General features: G+C 29.8%; 1 long non-coding RNA gene across 1 annotated transcript in view; it reads left to right on the forward strand.

Annotated features, from left to right (window-relative positions):
- Positions 1 to 22,449, forward strand: part of LOC147816442 (uncharacterized) — a 419,310-nt gene that overhangs the window by 349,659 nt on the left and 47,202 nt on the right. The window contains exon 6 of the long non-coding RNA XR_015433603.1: positions 10,900 to 10,982. This is a non-coding gene — a long non-coding RNA (uncharacterized LOC147816442). The remainder of the gene's footprint in view (positions 1 to 10,899; positions 10,983 to 22,449) is intronic.

Raw genomic sequence — 22,449 nt, forward strand, 5'->3', positions numbered from 1 at the left:
GACTAGGGACTATATATGTATAATTATTTTATCTTGTATACTAAGTGGGAAGCAAATAACAGAAAAGACAACTGTATCAGCAATTAAAAACAGTTGTCTCCGCTTTTGTTTTCATTCTGGATCTTGTTAAGGGTGCTAAAAATCAGATTTTGAAAATCTGGCGAAATGTATGTCTTGTTTGAGGATAGTCATAAAAGCTTAACAGGATGAACAATAAAAGTTTCAGTGATAGAGCAATTTCAAATAGTCATTTACTCTTATGAACCAGGAGCTTTGATTTTTAATCTGAATTGTGTATCTATTAGTTTTAATTATATGTGTACTTAGTGAGCCGAATGCTTATTTAATTAACTCTTAAAAAGTGCATGAGTAAAAAAGGAAAATGACCATACTACTAATTGGGCATTTACTTAAATTTAAAAAGACATCTCTTCATTGGATTTTTTCTTCATTTTCTCACTGAAAAAAATCATCAATTTAATTAAATCAAGTGCAGAAGCAATTGCCACGAAAAATACTTTTAGTTTTTGTCAACCCTTTTATATCCTCAATGAAAGTACTAAAAAGAAAGAAACTCTTAATTCTCGCACCCCCATCCGATGAAGTGGTTACAGAAGAGATGTTGGACCCCCGCCCCCATTGCTGACACGTTCACTAACCCCTTAACAGTAATTATCTTTTAATTAAATTGTTGCTTTTTTTCCTTCTTTTACGTCCCCCCACCCCTTCTCCATCCTTTTAACTCCGCTAGGACCCGCACGACGATGTTAATTCGGCTTCACTGCGCGAATAAAGTTGATGAGAAAGGGCACAAATCAGAAAAGAGTTGTTTGAAAAAAAAAAAAACTCTCACCGCATACTATTTAACGCAAAAAATTTTGCCAACATTTTTTTTTTTTTTTTCGTTTCCTTTCTTTGTCCTAGGCGTAACATTTGTAAAAGAAGGCAAACATACCTTGTTTGTGTGAGCTCGCAAATTTATTTTTATCGCTTCTTATAAAAAATTCAAGTTGAGATAAATATTTTTTTTCCCTAATTGCTCAGAGCAGAGCGTTTCAAACGCTGCAATATTTTGTACTTAAAATTAAATGAGATTAAATAATCTCATAAAAAGTTTTCAGATCTTTTGCGAATTAATAAATCACAATATTGGTTAAATATAACAATGATTTTTCCTGTGAAATAAAACATGGCTTGTATGCATGCATTTACATATTTATTATAGAACAGTGGTTGCCGACTGGCGGCCCGCGGGCCACATCCGGCCCGCGAACTGAATTATATTAGTTGTCATTATTTGCGGACAATTTTCGTAGAAAATCTATATGGGTTTAGAGTGCTTTTCTTTATTTAAAAAAAAACCTAATTTCTTCGTTTCTATGAAGTTTAACATACCAACGCTGCAAGCAATTTATTTCTCAGGTAAAAATCTACTTCTTAATTTAATTTGTAATTCAATACTTTGTTTTGTACCACATGATAAATATCTGACAGTAATATTTAATGTTCCTTCAAACATAAAAGAGTCCTATATAAAATTTCAATAAAGTTGAGGCCTGCCATTTGACTGGTGTTTTTAATTGCGGCCCCCCGCCTCATGTAAGTTGGAAACCCCTGTTATAGAACTATATACGTACATGTTTTTTAAAATGTAATTTAATTTATATCTATATAATAATCACTGGTGGTATATTTTTGGCCATATGATAAATCAAACGCTTGAATTTATACGAGATTCTTTATTATTATTATTATTGTTGCTATTATTATTATTATTATTATTATTTCGTTTATTCAAATATATTTTTTGTCTTCGCTGTGTTGGAGCATTTAAAAGAATTTTCGTTGCAAAAAATATTTAGCATAACTAAAAATCGTTAATCCCTAAGTCAAAAATTTGGAATATTTTTGTATATAAATAGTTTTGAAATTTTATTTTCTATAACAAACAGTCAGAATTAAATTGTATAACTAGCAAATTCACAGAATTAAGTTCCATAAGATAAATAATTTACAAAAAATTTTCGAGTGTATAAGCTGGCCATGTTTTTTTCGTGCTTGCTCCGTAAAAAAAAATCAGATTTATTCCATAAAACTTTCATGAAAAAACCATAGTTTATGAATTTCATTATTCAAGTAATGTTAATATAAATAGAACCATAAGCCAGAACCATGTTATAAAGTAATATTGATGTAAATTTAACGAATCTTTATTATCGAGCAGAAAACGTCAATAGAAGACCAACTCTAGATGGTAATTTTGTGTAGAAATGTAGATTGTGGACTATGTTATATTGTTTAATTAAGTTGGCGACTTCTTTAATATATATTATGAAATAGTTTCACTCGCTTAGTCTATTAGCAACAAAAACCTGAAATTAAGTTTCATTGTTACTGGAGTCCTTTTATATTTTAATATCATTGATCTATTTAGAAATTTAGTCTCATCTTATGTTTCGAAATTACTTCTCTTTCTACTGAAAATTTTCTACTTTTTCTCTCTCGTAGCCATTTTATTCCAAAGCTACTTATTTTATATCTTCGATACACATCAGCTTGTCCATCTCCTTTTCTTTCTAATGCCGTACTCAAAACATAAACGAATTCCCGACTTCAAAGGAGTTTCAGCTATCCGATGAAAAACTTTATCTAGTTCAAATTGCCTTTGTTTACCTTAGATATGGAACAAAACATCGAAGTTTTTCTGAGTTCAAACGAGTAGCAATGCGACTCTTACACCATTTTAATTTCAGCTAGGAATATTTTTTGTCAACACTGTGGTCAATGTTGGACAGGAGAAGGTCATAAACTAGCCTATTATCTAGGATACATATGAAGAACCATAGACTGTGGGTTGTTATTAGCTAAGTTCACATCACAGATCTTTACTATTAATCAATTCTAAATCGTCAGAAACTGCGTAGTTTCTCCATGCTCAAACCAACGGCAATGTGATACTTACACGTAATTTGTTGTAACACAGTGTCAATGTGCGCCATTAGTAGCACAAAAATCAACCAATCAACTATGAAGAACCACGACTGTGAAATATTGTTAACCCTGTCTCGAACCCTTTCTGAAATCGCCAGAAAATAGTCAAATGCTAGATATTCTTCATCTGTATATTTGTCATTGTTTTAGCTGGATGCGTCAAAACCAGCCATTTCACATCAATGATTCAGATAGTTGGAAGATCGGTAAAAGTGCTGACAAGTCCCGAGAAATCTTATCACCCAAAATTATCTCCCTCACCCCTCGACATCCCAGAAGTGTTCCATCAGTCACATGAAAGTTCCAATCAGTGGAGCGGAAATTGCTGGCAACAACCATCCCTCTTGCAAAACAGCTTAATTGAAAACAGTTTTCCTCAAAAATTGAAGTGCTCCAGCAAACTAAAAGTGGTAGAAAGTATACATCCACCACTCGCATATTAAGGTGGAAATTCAATAATAATAAAATTTTCTGTGTTGCTTGCCTGCTCCCCACGCATCTCTTGTACCTTTTATTGGACGGAAAAGGAGGGGGGGATTATTCTGTCCCTCCCCATCCTCCGCTTCAAAAAGATGAGCAAACACGTGCTCCTATATTTTCTCGCTCTTTACCTTATTTACCCACCTCAACATTTTTGAGCTGTTCTAGAAAGGATTCCTCCTCAACTCCTGATTGGTGACCGAGGAAGAGGAGTGACGTGTCGAGAGTTAAGTGACAGGTCATTGGAGACACCTGTCAGCTTCTAGAAGTCTTATGGGGCCGTCCCTCTTATGTCACGTAAATGCCGTGAAAGTGTGAGATTTTAGGGAAAGATTGCATTGACTTTATATCTGAATTGAACAATCGAGAATTGCAAGACTGTGTTCTTTTCCGATTTGAAATTGCAGCACATTTAATAGGTTAAAAAATAATTGCCAATAAGGCAGAATGGAATATTTCTGTTATAATACATTGTAATGACATTTGTTAATTTATAATTTTACTTTTTTCTGTAATTTGGTGAAAGTTATTAATTAGTTATCAAATTATTAGTTTTTATGAAAATTTCAAATATACATGCTCTGAATTTTTACTTCGTAACTAATAATTATTTTTTTTAAATTAATATAGTGAGTTTTCCTTATGAATGCATTTTGCTATTTGAAATTAACTCGAAAGTCAAGAATCTAGACAAACACATATCATTAAAGAATAGCATTCAATGTCGAATTACTGTTAATTAAAAGTATATCCACATTTATCTCTTCTGTAAAAGGGTTCACACAAGAGGTATTAAAAATTTGGTCTATATATTGTCATCATAAAGGAGTGATCTAATATAACTCTATTTACTAAAACCATTTCCTAACTAGTACTTGAGTTGAAATGGTTCTAGTAATCATAATGATCTAGATAATGGTACTGGTAAATAAGATTTAGTGAGTCAAATTACCCGAGCTCGCCTGACTCAGAATATTAAACTTTGCTTTGTTTTATTGCTGTCCCTGAAATGGTTATACAATTTTACAAGTTTGGATTTATAAATCTATTTATACTCGTCTGTCTTGGCTTAGACCAGTCGATGTTGTAACTTGAGTTAGTAAGCTGCATGTTTATCAGTCAGCAACTAGAAGGATTTAGGAATGTTTAAGGTTACACAAAACTATGGTCACATTTACATTAAGTAACTACCGACTTTATAAGAAACGAAACTTCGAATTCAAACATTTTTAACTTGAGTTGCTCTTCCTGCCGCTCATAGAAGCATTAATTGTTTCTCATTTTAACCTCTGCTTGTCATTATCTTCTTGTAATGAACCTTATATAAGCCTATTTTAGACCATAATTCACTTGGTATTCGTTAACATTGCAAAGCGTTATGGACTTATGATATACATTATACAAAAAAAGTGAAATAATTTCATTGCTATTAATAATCTTAGACTACTAACTTAAATTTTAAATTACTAGAAGATATTAGTTTTAGAATATATACTTAGATCTGTGTATGGTTTAAGCCTTAATCTTTTAAATGGTACAATGGCTTTAGTAGTTAAATAAATGACATATAAAATTATACGAATCATCTTTAACAAATCAAATTATCATTTGTTATCCAGAAAAAAATGCGTAATCATTTTATCAACATTCCTTCATTCTGATGGGTTTTTTATTGTTTAAATTTTTCGTTTAAACTTGGCTATCATTAGAGATATCTTCAAAATAATTAATAATATAAAACGAAAAGCATGAAAAATTTGCTACTTTTTTTATTTATTTGTTATTATTATCAATATAATCTAGAAAATATAATTCGCCTGAGAAAAAAATAAATAAGAGTGTTATTTTTTTTAAATCTTTTTTTATGTCTATATTTAAATACATTGTTGTGGATTTTACAGAAATTTGTTCGAATTTCTGTTCTACCAAATTACAACTACGTGGATCTTTTTAATTGATGACCTTTTTATTGCATGACATTCTTCATGAAAAAACTAAAAACAGCGAAGTAGTTTACAACATCTTTTAATGTCTTACCCCGTCTTCGCTTAATAACTGTGAATTTAAATGTTCGTTCACCCTATTCCGTGGCTAATTTAAGCCATAAGTGGTTTAATATATCAAGACTTAAAATATAAAATCAAAACACATCTAAAAATAGCTGTTGCAAAAAGAAAATCCAATTTTCGTTCCCATTTTTCTAGTACCATAATAAACAACTGAGTCTGTGTAACACCGTCCTCTAACAATCTGCGATATCTATCATAACCTCACGCCAGCCAACGTCCTCAACCTTTCGGACAATAACTCCTTCCCACTCTTTAATAAAGACTGTATATATATATATATTTCTCATATTTTATTTCCTCCGTCCCCAAAATATCTCGTCATATTTCTCCCCAACCCCCTACCATCCCTTCCTATGCAGAGATGAGGTGATTTATGCTACATGGCCTTAAATCATCGCCCCATACGACAATGCCCTGCATCCATGGGAGGGTGTTAGGGGTTAGCGAGCGAGAAAACGATTTCATGCCTATCTGAGGCCCTTATTAATAGCAAAACATCTTCATGGATATCCATAGAACCCCCATACGCGTTTTGCTTAGGTATTTCCATTGAGGCATTATGGGGCGATGCGTCTTACTCTTAATGAGTTTTGTATGGAAGCGCAGATTTTATTGTAGATGCAAAACGGTTTTTTCTCCTAAAGAATGTACCTTGAATATCACTTTAAAACTAAAATGTGATCCAAATTTATAGGTATAGGATGCAATTTTAAAATAAGCATTTATATCTTCCCCCCAGTTGTACAAAAAAACATTAGTTTCACTTTAAAACTACGTTATAGTTCAAGTTTATAAGCATGTGAATTATTTTATTGCCTCCGCCTAGTTGAACAAAAAGTATGGAAGAAAAATAGAAATATTATTAGTTTTAAATCAGATTAATATATAAGAAAAAATGCAAGAAATTCTTCCTATGCTTCAACTTTATGCAACTTTCTCAAATGTCTCAAACTTTAGAAACTAACTCATATTTGCTGAGAATTCACAAAATAAATAAATAAACCGGTTCAAGAGTAATTTTGTATGAAAATACATCAAAATATGACAAAGAGGATGATTAAAAAAAGTAATAACACGAACTCAAGATCATGAATTAATGAGTATTTCAACAAGATAATCAAAAAATGTAGTGAAATGTAAGAAGATTTAATATTGGTAATTCCCCCCTTTTAGAACTGTAATGCAAATCTCACAATGAACTCTCTCTTATTATATACGATGTTAGCAAATGTTTTGGAGACTCTAAACGCCATTCCTACATTAAGGCAATTCTTGCCCCAGGAGAGTTTTTTGGAGATGTTTGGTGAATTACCAATTTTTTGCCAAGAATATTCCAAATATGCTTATGCGATTCTAGATCAATGATCTGACTGATCATTCCATTTTGCACCTCTGGCTTTAAGATATTCTTTAACCAGTCCAGCTCAGTGTTGTTTTGGGAACCGACAGAGATTCTTGCAAAAGGTTCGAAAAATCTGAGCTCTATACCTCAATTACTCGCTTAAAATGTGATGGCCCAAGATAACGTAACACCTGAAGCAGAGTAGTTCTCTTTCATAATGTTGAAGGCATGGTAACGGATCCCTGTTTTTCTCCGACAAGGCTGGTCTTGAAGCCGAAGATATTCATCGAATGGAATGAATGGCCAGCTTGTTCCTGGCAGAGATATTGCAGCTGGCTGCATTCCTTCCTTCCTTCCTTCCAGAAACTTCCCGAAGCTGATAGGGCTTAGACCCCTCTTTAAAACCTTTAAAAATACAATTCTGCATCATCATCTTCATCTCCTTGCTCTGATACCCATTATTTTATGATCTTGCCATCATTCGTTTTTGTTCTTGTAATACACTGAAGTATTTTCAAATAAAATTTCAGGTGATTTGGTTCACTGTTTCTTAATTCTGCAATGTATTTGTAAATTAACTTTTGGACATGAGTGATGGCTGTACTTACAATGCATAAGTACATCTACTTATAATGTATATAAGGTCATAAATGCATAGTTTAATTTTGGAAAAAAAATTCTTTGATTTTTAGGAATTAAATTATAGATATTAGCAATGAAATCAAAAGTTTTAAAATTTGGGTGTGGTATCGATACAGTATGTGTTTGATGAAAAGAACAAAATGAGTATAATTTTAAAAAAAGTATTGATATTATTCGTTTTGCTAGTAAAAACACAACTAATAAAATTTAAAAATAGTTAATATAATACTTTTGAACGTGAAAAAGAGTTAGTATACTTTGTAAAGTAGAATACCGTAATTGGAATTTTATTTTTTTGGAATTATTAGTTTATTGGAATTTTATTTTTAGAATTTAGAGGAATGTACATAAATATTGTGAAATGTAACAAAATGGAAAAAAGTAAAATAACGAAAGTAAAGTAAATTATTAGATAAAGTAATTATAAGTAACATAATATGAACAAAATTGATAGAGTTTGGGTGAGGTATTAAAATTGATAGAATTTCTATGCCATGTCCATACAATCGTTTTTATTTTTGTAAACAAATTGAATGGGTTTCTGGGGACAATACAATTGTTTAGCATATAACAATACAATATGTTTAACATTGAAAACAAAATTTTAAAAAATTCGAAGAAAAATATCGATTTCCGTTTTAGTAAAGGCCAAAAATATTATAACCTATGTTAAAACCAAGGCCAAAAAAAATCCCTAATTATTCTTATTACATAGATGGAAAAAAAATTGTTGAAAAGAATATTGCCTACATTTGATTATTTATTGTGCATTTCCCGTTTTGCGTATTTTTTAATTACGTGCACTGCTTGCCGATCATCAAAAGAAAGCTGTGGTATAATTCTTTTACTGAGTGTTGTGATGATGAAGATAAAGAATGTGAATTGGCAATATGTATTCCCAATATGTTGTTGTTTTTCTAGAATAAACCAACAAAATTTATCTATTTCTTTTTTTCTTCTCTTATTTTGAAGCCTGCCAATTTTTTTCTATTAGAGCAATTTTTGATTTTTTGATTTGTCAAATTGTAACGTTTTTTTTATTATCTCACTTGTATTGTTTCCTTTTATAAAGTGTAGTTAGAATAAAAAATATGACAAATAAAATATAAATATAAGTGAATGAACGCTTTTCATTTTGTTTTCTTAATTTTACTAGCGGTTCTTACTTTGATTTTACATTCGTTATGCTTGGAAGCAAAATGGTGTCATTACAATTAAATAATGTTTGACTCCAATGCTCTAATACGTTTAGAACAAAACTCTCAATGGCTGAAACATTTTCTAATCAGTATGTTGGACTTGGGGCAGTATAATATTTGTCCTTTCTATGTTGTACGTAGTCAAGCTCTTATACCAGCCAGCAAGTATAATCAATTCAATAACTGTTTAGACCAGTAAAATTTGTCACTGCATAAAAAACCTGTTAACAGTGTCTGTATTTTAGCCTGAATAAAATGACACGTTTTTTGTCGCCTTTCCAATCTGATACATTTCGATCAACTCTGAGCGCTTCTTTTTCATTTGCTTTTACCACACTGTGATTCAATTAAAAGCAACAAAGCACAATCAGGGCGACTTCACCTTCCCATGTCCCACATTCTTTAAGAATTTCAAATAAAAGGCAACTTAAAGAGCCTTCCGTCCCTCAAAACATTATCCAGAACCTTTCACTTTGCCTCCCTTCTTATCGACTAGCGTTCACAGCATTCCGATAGTTTCGAAACCTTTTAGATTTAATTAACTGAAATTCTTATCCAATTATTGAAGATGCTGCCACGACCTTTAAGTCAATTTAAGGCGCATATATGCGTTGTTAATGTACCTTCTTCCGCAGACGATATTTTTTTTAACCATCCTGTTCCTTTTCTATCGTAGAATTTATTCCATTTTGTCTTTTGGGTATTCTCGACAAATAAAACTAATTTGCCGGAACTATGTCCCAACAGAACGAAAATACGAGGTTTTGTTCTAAAGATAACTCATAGAAGTATTGTCATTGTACTGAATGCTATCACACATTTGAATTGTATTCACACATTTGTGAATCTATATTTTGAGGTGCCAATGCATATATAGAATTATTACATATATAGAATTATTACATACATTACAACGTGTATACGAGCATCGAGAAAAGTATATTAACTCTTTTTCTGCCGATTACTTGCTTACTTTTGTCGCCATGGTGTGGTGTGGCGTAATCGCTAAACTGCCAATCACACGCCAACGTGAAGGTGTAGAGTAATGCCTCGGTAGCCAGTCATGTATTAACGCAGGAAGTGCTAAGCCTCAGCATTGAGCCTCCGCTTCATTCAATCATTTATACAGAGAAAAAATTCTGGTTATATTACCGTTACTATATGGTAATGATATTTCTGGTAAAAAAATAATTACTGCATATTTAATAAAATCGATAAAACTAAAATGTAAATGTAACCGAATAGGTGGTTTTTTTAATGCTATGCTGTAAGGTGTCATGATAAAACTACAAAATTATACCAGATTTACCAAATTTTATCGCATATTATAAAACCATATTCTATTGTTAATATTACCAAAACATTTCGGTGAAGATTACCGAGCTTTTTGGTGCTCCCGTAGATCCAGAAACATGGTACATGTGTCATATTCTGGTAGTTTTAACCATACCTTTTTCTTAGTGTACAGTGGGGAAATAACTATAAATAATCGTCACGTGACTGGCCGTTAATGTATTAAAATAGTTCTGTTTGTGTAAAAAGAAAAAACATGTAAAAGGGACAAAAAAATCCAGCTCATATCATTTTTTGGCTACTTTATATTTCAAAACGAAAATAAAAATAGATCGCAAAATTTAAAAAATTAAAATGAAAAAAAAAACGTATTTTAAAGTGGGAAAGAAGTTTTTGTCATAACTTGCAAGTAATTATATCATATTAGTGCATTTGTTAGTGCATGCTAATTGCTCTGCCAAATATAATTGCGTGAAAACAAAATTGTTTCTAAAAAAAAATTTATAAATTGGACCAAGTTAATGATTCTTAATTTTACTGTTCTGTTTATTTCAATAGATAAACATTTTCTTTTTGATATTATTCATAATATATATTTAAAAAAAATTTGTAACAGGATAAACTAATTTAACATAATTTTTGTCAGTGTCTATTTTTGTCTGTTCATGATTTTAATATTTCTCTTAAATTTCATCCTTGAACGCGTAATGCATTTATTAATGTCAAGGCTATCCTATCACCTAACAAACTGTAATTTCATTTATTTCTATTCTATTGTAAGTCTCAATTTTTATTTTACATGCTAAGAATTTATAAAATACATACATAATTGGAATATAATGTCAAAAGCTTTTATGTAACGCATTTTTCTTTTTCTTTACAGCTCCAAAATAGAATAATTAAATACAAATTACTTTCCTCCGTTTTTGGATTACGACTTCAAATTCATTCGAAACAAACCAACAGGTAAGCAAAAAAATCAAATTATTTTATCGTGAAATGTGTTTTTGATTTCGACTTGAATTTCAAAAAGGAAGAAATTAGTGGTTGAAATGTTTTTTTTTCTTATGGAAAAGAAGCACGGTGAAGTTGTAAATTTAAGGAATAATTTTCTGTTCTTTTTGGAATGCTAGAATGTGCATAAGAATTATAAAAATCTAAAAAAAAAACTTATTTAAACTCAAATGCTCTAAAAATCTTAACAATTTAACTTTAAGTCTTAACAATTATTTGTGGTATAATTATGCTAAAGAATTTAGAACAAATAAAAAATTATGTTTTGGAATTAAAACTTTGATATAGATACTAAAAATTAAATTTTACTTGAAATATTTTATTCCATTAAATAATAATACATAGGCACACTTTGTGACAAACATTTCGTCGGTGTACATAGGTTTACTTTGTGACAAACTTGCCTTTTTTGCAGTATTATTAATTTTAATTTAAAATATTTGTTTAAATTTTTGTGCAATTTTTTGAATTTGACATGATTTGATTTGAATATGCTTCAATTAAAACTGTTTATTTTTTAATATAAAAGCGTTTTATATTGTACATAACCATTTTTATTATCTATTTAACCTCTATCAAATTTAATGTATCTATATTTTTTCATTGTTTTTATAAGAAAGAGAGTAGGTATAAAGATTATTTATTTACTCTTTGAAGAAAACAACAAAAAAATAAGAATTATTTTAATTTTATTTCCTAGTATGTAATTTTTTTTAACACTTATTAAATGAAAAATAGGAACATATTGCATATAACTCAATTTCAAAAATTCTAAACAAATTGGAGAAATACTTCTTTAATATTTAATCAATATTTTGGGGTTATAACACTTGAAAGTTGTACAAATGCCGGGGTTTTAGATATTAGAGTTCGTATACGTTAGGCGTTATTTCTAAATATTTTGTTATCAAAAACTAGCTGTCATGAAATCAAAAATTATTATGATATGGGACTTATGTTCCGTTAGATAACATGCTGGTTTCTAAAAATTGGCCTTGACTTATAGAAATTATGTTTTTTATAGACCTATGTAACAATGACGTCAATGCTATCTTTATACTATTTTTTAATTATTCAAAGTAATAAAACAATCATATGTGCTAGCATCGTAAGATTTTTTTCATGTCTTCAAAATGAAATTTTTATTTCTATTTTTCTGCATTTTTGCTTACTAAGAATTATTACACTTGTTCCAAACAAGTTGATCATTAAAGCAAAATTTTGTTTCAAAAACTGTTAAAAACAGTTTTGTTAAGAAAATTTGCATTTACTTTAAAAAATTATCAAAATAGCAAATTACTTTTACAATTACATTTGCGGAATTATTTACAATGTAGAAAAATTAATTCTAATGTTTTAAAAGAATGGCATTTGTCCAAATACCGTTCTTTTTCCAAATGCCAAATTATGCTACCGTTATTGAAATTTAAAAGAAATGAATGATTAAAAATTATTTTTGACAAGGTAACACCAGAAAAATATTTCCTGCTATCGTTATGATGAATTTTCAGAACCGATTTTTGAAACGCATCAGGGGATAAAAATGAAGTAGATATGTGATTAATAAATATTTGAACAAATGCCAAAAAAACTTAGAAATGAAATAAAACAGAGCAAAAATAAAAATCATTAATATTAAGGCAAAAATTAGGTATAACCCAAACATTCAAATACTCTTTTCTTAGTAAATGGTAAGAAGTTGCACCATCTGGTGCATCGGACTAGCAAATAACGTGATGAATGTCATAATTGAGATATAAATTATCATAATCATATATGAGATATAAGTCATATATGAGGTACGTGTCATAAATGATATAAAAGTCAAAAAATGTACTTTTTATAAATAAAACCTTTATAAACTTCTAAAACGTTTATCCTATCTATTTAAGTTTAATAACATGCGATTAAGCTTAAAACCATACATCACTGGTACATGGTAAATACATAACAAACATGACAAATAGTAAATATTGCACATAATAGATAGAGAGCTTCGCCAGACGTGTAAACAAAACAAGCAAATAAAAGAAATCGTAAAAATTCTTAAAAATTGAACTGTAAATCATATTATCTCAGACTTAGTTTCATTCGATTTAACGAAAAATTATACATAGTACAGATATGAACTTCGCTTGACTAGTGTCAGACGCGTAAAAAAGAAACAGTCAAAAACTTTTTTTAAGCATTTTTTTTTTTTTTTGTGTGTGTGTGTATGGGCTTTGATAATTTTTGAGCTATCTTTATTGTACTATAACATTTGCAAAAATATAATAGCAGAATTTTGTAATGTAAATATTAGGAGAAATTTTTTTTTTAAAAAAAAAAATTCTTGCATGATGGGATACTTTACATTTTCAATTTAGTTAAATTTTTCAGGCTATGTTCATTATAAAAAACTTTTAGATCCGTTTTTATTTTCTTTAAAGTTTTCACCTTTGTTGTTCACGAACCTATCACGCTTAAATACATGCATACCTTTTGTTGGCACTAGTAGATATTAACCGTCAAAGGATAAGAAAAAAAATTATTTCATAGAAATTTAAATGAATTTATACTTTTGTGTCAAGAGTCAACCATAAGTAGTCTTTATATTTGGTGTGAAAATAGTAGAAAACACATAAAATATCACAAAAAGTATTACCCTTTAAAAACCAATCTATTTCATTAAAATGGCAAATAACCTAACCTTCAATTTTGTCCCTCAAAACTCGATTTTTTTTTTTTTTTTTTTTGTAAAATTTAAAAAAAAACAGGCATCTAACACCATTAGTTAAGGAATATATTAGGAAAATTTCAGCAAAATCAAAAACAAATAACCTTCAATTTTGTCCTTCAAAATTCAAACTTTTTTTTTTTTTTTTTTGTAAAAAAAAACACTCATTTAGTAGCATTAGTTAATAAATTTGTTGTTCAACATGAAAATTTCAACATGATCAAAAAATGTCAAATATTTCACCTGATTTTCATGTTTTTTTTTTTATTTAAAAAAAATCTAGCTCATGAATAAAAGAACTATTGCAATCTGACGATTTTTGTTTTTATTGTAATTGTCTCCTATTATCTGTAGGTTTCCCGTTCAGCATTTATATTACAAATAAGATGACTCATTTAATTTTGAAAAATGCCTCAATAAATCGGTGCCATACTTAACCGAAACACTGTTTTCTTTTGAGGTCGAACGTTTTGAGGTAGTTTAACTTAGCGCTTTGAACCCCCATTGCGCTACTTCTTAAAATCTCTGACAAAATCCACGCTTTTCTAGTAACTCCCGCCGTCAAAATAGTCGTCGACATTTTCCCTCCATCCTGAATTGTCACTTACATATGCAAAAAGAAACCTCTTTTTCCAAATCGAACGTCTTTAGAAGAAAGTTCTCTCGATCCAAAAACACCTCGATTTTTATACCTTGCCCACCACCCCTTCATTTCAAGTCAACTGTTCGAACGTGACGAACAGCCAGATATATTTGAAGTCACGTAAAACTCCATCCCCCCTTTCTGCGACGGTAAAAGTCACCATTTTTATCCCCCCCCCGCATCTTTTTCTTTCACGATTGAAAATTTCCCGTATTTTAGCTTCATCGTCATAGCGACCGACTCGAAAACCGATTCCTTTTTTTTTCCTGTTTTTATGCATTTTTAGGTCTCTTGAGCTAAAAAGGAATGGAAAAGTTCGGTCTTTTTTCTCCTTTAAAGAACGAAATATTTTCCATGTCTAGAAATTTAATTTGGGATATCCTTTATAAACAATTAATATATGATTTAGATGTCTTCTGTAATGTTTTCTTACTTACGCCTCGCTTACAAACGCCTCGATGCATCCTATTTCTTACATACTGCTCTTAACACTCCTTATGAATTTGTGACAAAAATTGGATTCAAAAGTCCTCTATCTCATTTCATTTTCTTTAAAGCTATCGACAAATTTTGAGGATTCCTTAAAATTCTATCGTTTCCGATCGAAGAATAAGTCGTACAAATTTCATTCTTCATTGGTTTAAAGATATGAATTTCGTCAAAAGTACTACATGTATTGACATGATTGATTTAAAAATACAACAGAAAGTAATAGGCGTATCAGTGACTGAGTACTGAGTCAGCAATAAGATTCGAATCTAGAATACCTGCTTAAAATGCGAGCGCACTAACTTTTATACCATCCCGTCATATAAATCAAATGGTTTCAAATTCAGATAAATTAAAAATACTGGCGGAGATCTAGAATTCACTGAGATTACCCATGTTTGAGAAAATCAAATCATCAAATATTTGAGAATTCAAACTTCATAAAAAATCACACGATTTCGTGACAAAATGATTGTCAAAAATAACGAAATACAGCTCAAAGACTGCTGAATCCTTAAAAATTAGTTGTTTTTTTTTCCTCTTTTTTTATTTATTTATTTATTTATTTATTTTTTTTTTTTTTTGTAAGGGCAATGATTCGGATCCGTCATACAGATAACATATTATTTTCTGACAATGATTAGATTTTGGCGTGCTATACGTTTTATTTCCTATCAATGATATCATTAAATCATTGATAGACAGACGTTAAATGTTTTCTTTTCTATCGATGATTTAATTCCGTCATTTATCACGTTTTATTTCCTGTTAATGAATAGGTTCCGTCTTATGACGTTTTCTTTTCTCTCAGTTATTAAATCCTAAGCTAAACTTTATAGTTGGGTCTCAGTACTATGACTGTTATCAACTACTTATAAATTGTATCAAAATTGTAAACCCACAATTCAGGAAATAGCAGAGCATTCTATACTGTTTACTTATGAAATGTTACAATATTATGACTTTGAAGTTTTTTGTTGGAAAAAGATGCATAAAAGAAGATTTCAGTGATTTGTCATTTGCAAAGTTTGAAATCAAAATAAAGCAAAGAAATATTTTCTGATCTACTACTTTGGTATTCTTTTTTAAATTATTTTTCGACTAATGAAATATTGCAAAGAATTCGCAACCAGTTAAAATCAGAGTTATTGTATTTTTTCCCTTCTCCGCATTTTATTAACTTTTATAATGTCTTTTTTTATCATTATTGCACGGAAACAAATATTCTGGTAAAATTACCGTACCGTATTGTAATAACATTTCTCATTTCTGTTAATATATATATAATTTTGGTCAATAAAACCAAAATATACGGTATTTAGACCATTCATTTGGAAATTTTTCATTTCATATGGCAACGACTTACCGTAAAGTCGTAAACCGTAGTACCGTATTGTTCTCATTACCGCACAATTAGTAAAAAAATACCAAACTGAAACGCGAATTTAACCGAATAAATGGTTTTCATGTCATGTTTTAAGGCAGTGGTCGGCAAACTTATTGGCCAAAGAGCCAAATATGAACATTACAACAATTTTAAAAAAATTTAGGAGCCAAATCTGCTTGTTTAGTAAACTTTTGTTACACTAAATAAGTAATACACTAAATAAAACTATTTCATACTTAATAAATATGTATTAATGCGAACAATGTGCTTGCATCTCCTTGAGAAGTTTGAGTAAGTCAGGTTTGTATATTGTTGTTTTTAATTTTAGGCATGATTCCAAGTTCTCATCAATAAGACGACTTCTCAGTTTACTCTTGACAATGTTCTTGTTGAAAAAGATTGTTCGCATATATATGTAGAACCGAAAAGGGCAAGAAGAGCAAACGCGAGTGCTGGTCTGTGATGCCAATTTGTACCCCCACTACTTTAGAAAAAGTGTACGTGCATATGCTTGTGGTATTTTTGTATCACACCGGAGTACGCCGAAAACATACGAACAGTTTCAGCCGGTAACTTGTGCATTGTTTGTGTTTACGTTTACGAAAACTAATAAAATTAAACTCGATGTTCGTTACGTATTTTTACAACAATATAAAATTTTAATCACCTATCTATCTTTTAACTTAAACAAAAAATTATACATGTTCTCGATTTATAGAAGAATTTTAATTTATCAAAATAAGATGCAATTTTTTTCTTACCAAGTTTTTTTTTAAATGAAGATATTATGGCACCTTCCGTGGATATTTGTGCCAGAGTCGCATTTAAGGAGACAAAGAGCCACATGCGGCTCTGGAGCCGCACTTTGCCGACCACTGCTTTAAGGTATCATGATAAAATTACTAAGTTTCACCACATTTGTCAAAATTTTTCCCATATTGTAAAACCATATTTTAATGTTAGCTATACCGAAATTATTACGAAAGTTCTTCGGTAAAAATTACCGAACTTTTAGAAATTACCATAGACCTAGAAACGCGGCAAATTTTATTATATTCATAAGAATATGATAAAATTAATAAATTAAATTAACAAAATAAATTATTGTTTCGACCATACTTTTTTTTCTCAGTGTATGCTTTTTTAAAAAAAAAATTTTTAAATTTTTATCGTTGTATGATTTTTTTATCTTTTTTAAAAAATTTATTATTTAATAATAAATTGTTTATTAAAACTAAAACTTATATTCTTAAAGTTGCTTTTTAGTGTTTTTTTAAATAAAAATAACTTTTGAATAAAATGAAGCTTTTTAGATAAATTAATTTTAATTAAGGACATTTTATCGCATTAATTCAGTGCGTTGAGACATATATGAAATACAAAATTGAGTCTTGAAAGTTTGTACCGGCGATCTTACTATTTTTATAGTTAAACTAAGTTAAAAAATTTCAGTTGTTAGTAAAGTATAAGTTATTGAAATAGAATACCAGCATTATGAATTGTGAAATTCTGTATAATATGTCTTCAACGCCAAATCGAATGAAATAGTGAGATAATTATTTAATAACGAAGTTTATTATGGTTGTTATCTAGGAAAATAGTATCAAATTTCGATCATTCTTTTCAACTGCACTATTCTGGTTACAAAAACAATTCTTTTTATCCTTAGAATGTTTCTAAAAGAAATAATTTTTTTTTAATAGTGAATTGGGATATGATATCCAATTATATTCTTTTCCTTCAATATTTTGGTAAAAAAATGATATTTTGTAAAAATAACGTTGATATTTTTTCCATTAAACTGATAGTTTTTTATCTATGAAAATCCCGTTAATGATGCTCATTAGATGATTTTAAAGTATAAATGTTAAATTTGTGAATGATTTTTATACTATTGTTATGTGTGCTGATATACATGGAGAAAAATATTGTTGTAAAACTACCATAATATATGGTTATGACATTCCTAATAAAAAAAAACTCTGGTAATAAAATCTAAAAAAAATAACAATTTTTTTTTAAACCTTTCATTTGATTATTCATATGGTAACGGTTAACCAAAAATGCTGGTTTTCAAAGTTATAGTTCTTATTGCCAAATATTTAGTGAAAAAAACAAAAAAGAAAAACACAGAATAAATGTTTTACAGAATAAATGAGATTTACACCGTGCTCTAAGTTATCATTGCAAAATTGTTAAATTTTACCACATTCATCAAATGTTATCACATATTATAACAACATATTTTATCGTTAATTTTATCAAAATCAATACCAAACGGCATAGGTAAAAACTATCGACCTTTTTGGTGTTTCCATTTAAACAAGAAACACGGTAATTTTACCACATTCTTGTAGTCAATCTGTATAAATTGGTGCACATGTACTCATATGATCAAATTAACTCTTATTTTCCAGACTTTACTAAAAAATAAATAACAGCCAATAAAAAGTTTATCTGGTAAGATAAAATGGCAACGTAATATAAAAGCACGAGTCATTTAATGTTTTTCATTAATATGACACTTATTTTGATTTTAAGCTATAAACTTAGTTCTTTAATATTTTGTATTTGTTAATGTTTTCTAACCGATGACGTTTTTTAGACTATTTAACGTGTTTGATTAACTAGTTTATTAGCCCATAGTTATTTTTAAGATGGTTTCCTTTTTTAAAGCACGGTACTTTAAACTTGTGTTGTTACGGCAACTGATACTATTGTTGATTCTTAATATAGCGATTTAATGTAGGAAGGAATCAGTAAAGAGATTTTGCGTAGCGTTACGGTTTTCTGCTGATGTTATTTCAGCTTAACAGCGTATTCGACGAAATTTTCCAACAATTTGTAAAATCGTTTAGCGTTAAAAAATAGGGTTAGTGTTACGATTAAAGTAAAAAAGACCACTATTCAAAATTTATATTATATTATGATTTCGGGTTCTGCTGTTTCGTTGTCATAGGGAATCGGCTAACCACGGTGGCTCAAAGGATAGAGCGCTTGCCTCCCAATGAGGCGAGACTGTTTCGAATCCCAGCGATAGATGGCTCTGCTCCCGGCTAGCACCAACCACAGTGCTAACGTAAAATGTGCTCAGTTGTACACTGAATTAGATCAGTTAGAGTCCTCATGCCGTCTGGCTAACCGTAAGTGGTTTTCGTTATTTTTCTCTCTCTGTAACACAAATGCGTCTTAGTTCCATTAGAAAGTATTTCACGAAGGCTAGTTTGTCCCTAGTGCTTGATGCAGGAGTTCCCTTGTCTTCTGGATTGGGTTCAAAATTACAAGGCTACTGAGTTGAACATTGATAGTCTTAAACTCGGTATTGTATTGACTGTTCAATGCTGGTTATAAAAATCGGTCCATAATTAAATATAAAGGCTTATAAATAAGTTTTTTCTGGAAAAAATTTTTTAAATAATATTTCGACGGAGCAATATTTTTTTCTTTTATAGAAAATCTCAGTGTACTTATTTTTTAAAAATACATTATTTTTTATATCTTTTTTTTTAAACAAACATTTTTTGTTGGCCTCAAAGTTTGTTTTCGTACTCGACTTCTTTTTAACCTATAAAATTCTTTAATGCTATCTATCATTTTCCTAACTGTTCACAATGGCTTAAATACTTATGTCAAAGAATAAAACGGAAGAGAAGAGTTGAGCTGTTCCCTGACTTTGTTTTCGATAAACAAGGAATAAGTTTCTCTTTTGCTCCACTGAACAAAAGGGGATACACTGTAACGAACACGATAGTTTTGTATGCTTTTGTTTTTGTTGAATTTTTTTTTTTTTTATTCTTTTGATGTCTTCTTCCTTCAAGTATGTATTATCATTTTTTTAAGAGTTGGATAAAAATGTGTAAAAAGTTTTTTTTTTTTTTTTTTACTCTGAAGATGAAATGTTTTGATGTATTTTTTTAGTTGGCAAAATGGCTGAAATATTGAATTGTTTCGCTTCAATAGCTTTATTGTTGTTAAATTAGAGTAAATATATTTTTCACGCTCTCTAATTTTTGTAGCATGTGTCATAATTATGTGGAATTTTGGCGTTGTTTGTTCCAGTATACTGTTAGTTAATTGTATTATGTTTATTTTACTTTATAACCGTAGTCGAACAGCCGACACAATTTTGGATTTACAACTACTAATGTTCAACTCCATATCCTTGTAATTTTGAACCTGAACCGGAAGACAAGGGAATTTTCGCATCAAATATTGGGAGAAATTTGCATTCGTGGAAGACTTTTTGATGGGACTAACCCGCATTTGTGTTACGTGGAGAGGAAAACAGTGTAAACCTCCCTCTGTTAGCCTGATTTCAGGGGAACTCAATCCATCTACCACCGAAGATATTTTGCATCAGCACTGTGGTAAGTGCGAGCCGGGTGCGGAATTCGTATCGACCAGCCACCACTAGGATTCGAACCCGGTTCACCTCATTGGAAGGCGAACGCTCTACCCTTTGAGCCGCCACGGCTCATTGTAACGGTCTCTAAAATGTCACACTCAGCATTATCTCAAAAAAAAAAAAAAAAAAAAAAAAAAAAAAAAAAAAAAAAAAAAAAACTTTTTTTTTTTTAATCATAAAAAAAATTTAAACTTTAACAATTAAAGAATAATTTGTTTTTAAACACCAAAGCATTATAAATTTTAATAACAAAAAAAGAGAAAAAAATTCCGATAAAATTTATTATAATTTTTGGACAGCAAATACCCCTAAAAATGCACCGCAGACCTGTATTTTTCAAAATATAATTAATTTACGTATTTTTGTCCTTCAATACGACTCTTAGTTATATCATTATATGGTTACATCATTAGCTATGCTAGTTATGTCTTTATATGGTTATATCAGTTATATTATTAATTATACTAGTTATGTCATTATATTGTTATATCGGTTATATCATCAGTTATAATTATATCGTTATATGGTTGTTCAGTTCTACGTCCGAAATGCCTTTATTGATTAGCAAAGTAAAAGATACTTTACATACAGATTTTGCCCATACTATGAATTATTAACCATTATATTAACGATTTTAATGCAATAAGGATAATTATGATTTGAAAATTTTATGAGATGGTTTCCCTTTTACGTTTCAAAAAATTTCAGTACTCAGGCGTGTATCGCATGACTGTTTTTGTTTTAGCTTAAATAATTTTGTTTTAGCTTAAATAATTCATTTGATATAAATTTCATGTTAACGTATTTAAATTGTACTGGCCAAAATAAATAGAGTAGTAAATCTTGTATTATATTAAGGGCATGTCCATTAAAAATAAATATAAATGGCCTTTTGGAGGTAATTTCAATCGTCTACTAAAGGCTGGGATAGCCTGGTTGGTAGGGTATTGGACTCAAGTTCGTGAGAAAGGGAGTTCGAATCCAGCAGGCAAAGGAATCCTCGTGTATTAAATGGTGACTGGTGCCCGTTAAATTTGTCATGGTCACAAAGTCCTCGAAATTCCGTAACAAATCAATACGTCTGGGGGGAATAATCCGGGAGTTCCCTTGTCCTCTTAATTACAAGGCTACAGAGTTGAACATTGGTAGTCGTAAACTAAGATGTGTGCCGGCTGTTCAACGACTGTTATAAAATAAAATAAAATCGTCTACTACTTGGATCTATCTTCCCCGCCAATCTTATCAAATTACAGTATAAAGTTCTGTCTCCCTGTGTTCTGCATCCGTAAAATCTTTCTTTTTTTTTTTAAATTTTATATCGTAATTTTTACTGTACTATTTATTTAATTACTTTTATTTTTAGGGTAAATATTAATGTAAAAATTACGGTATATCAGATTGTTTTGTTCCATAAAATTCCACCGTAATTTGATCTGAAATTTTTTACTATGTAGACTCCAATGTGCAAACATTAGGAACTGGCTGCCTTTATTAAATAGTTCAATTTGTCTCAATTATATAAGAATAACATTCTATAACGAAAAGTTTATAAACTACTGCTATTTTTTTAATAATAATGAACAAACATTTTTGAGTCTTACATCGGAATGTGTATTCGAAAAATACTTACTAAAGATTTCATATTCCTTATTTAGAAATATGAAATTAGCCGTTTTTCAATTTCATTTCTTCTCTTTCTTTATCTCTTGTTGGCTGTATGCAAGTTGGAATTTGTTTTACTTTGAATATAAGAGAGCAATAGCTTTCGAATAATTTGAT

Source organism: Parasteatoda tepidariorum, chromosome 1 (assembly GCF_982258835.1).
Source record: "Parasteatoda tepidariorum strain Cologne lab strain chromosome 1, Ptep-v5.0, whole genome shotgun sequence".
NCBI lineage: Eukaryota > Metazoa > Arthropoda > Arachnida > Araneae > Theridiidae > Parasteatoda > Parasteatoda tepidariorum.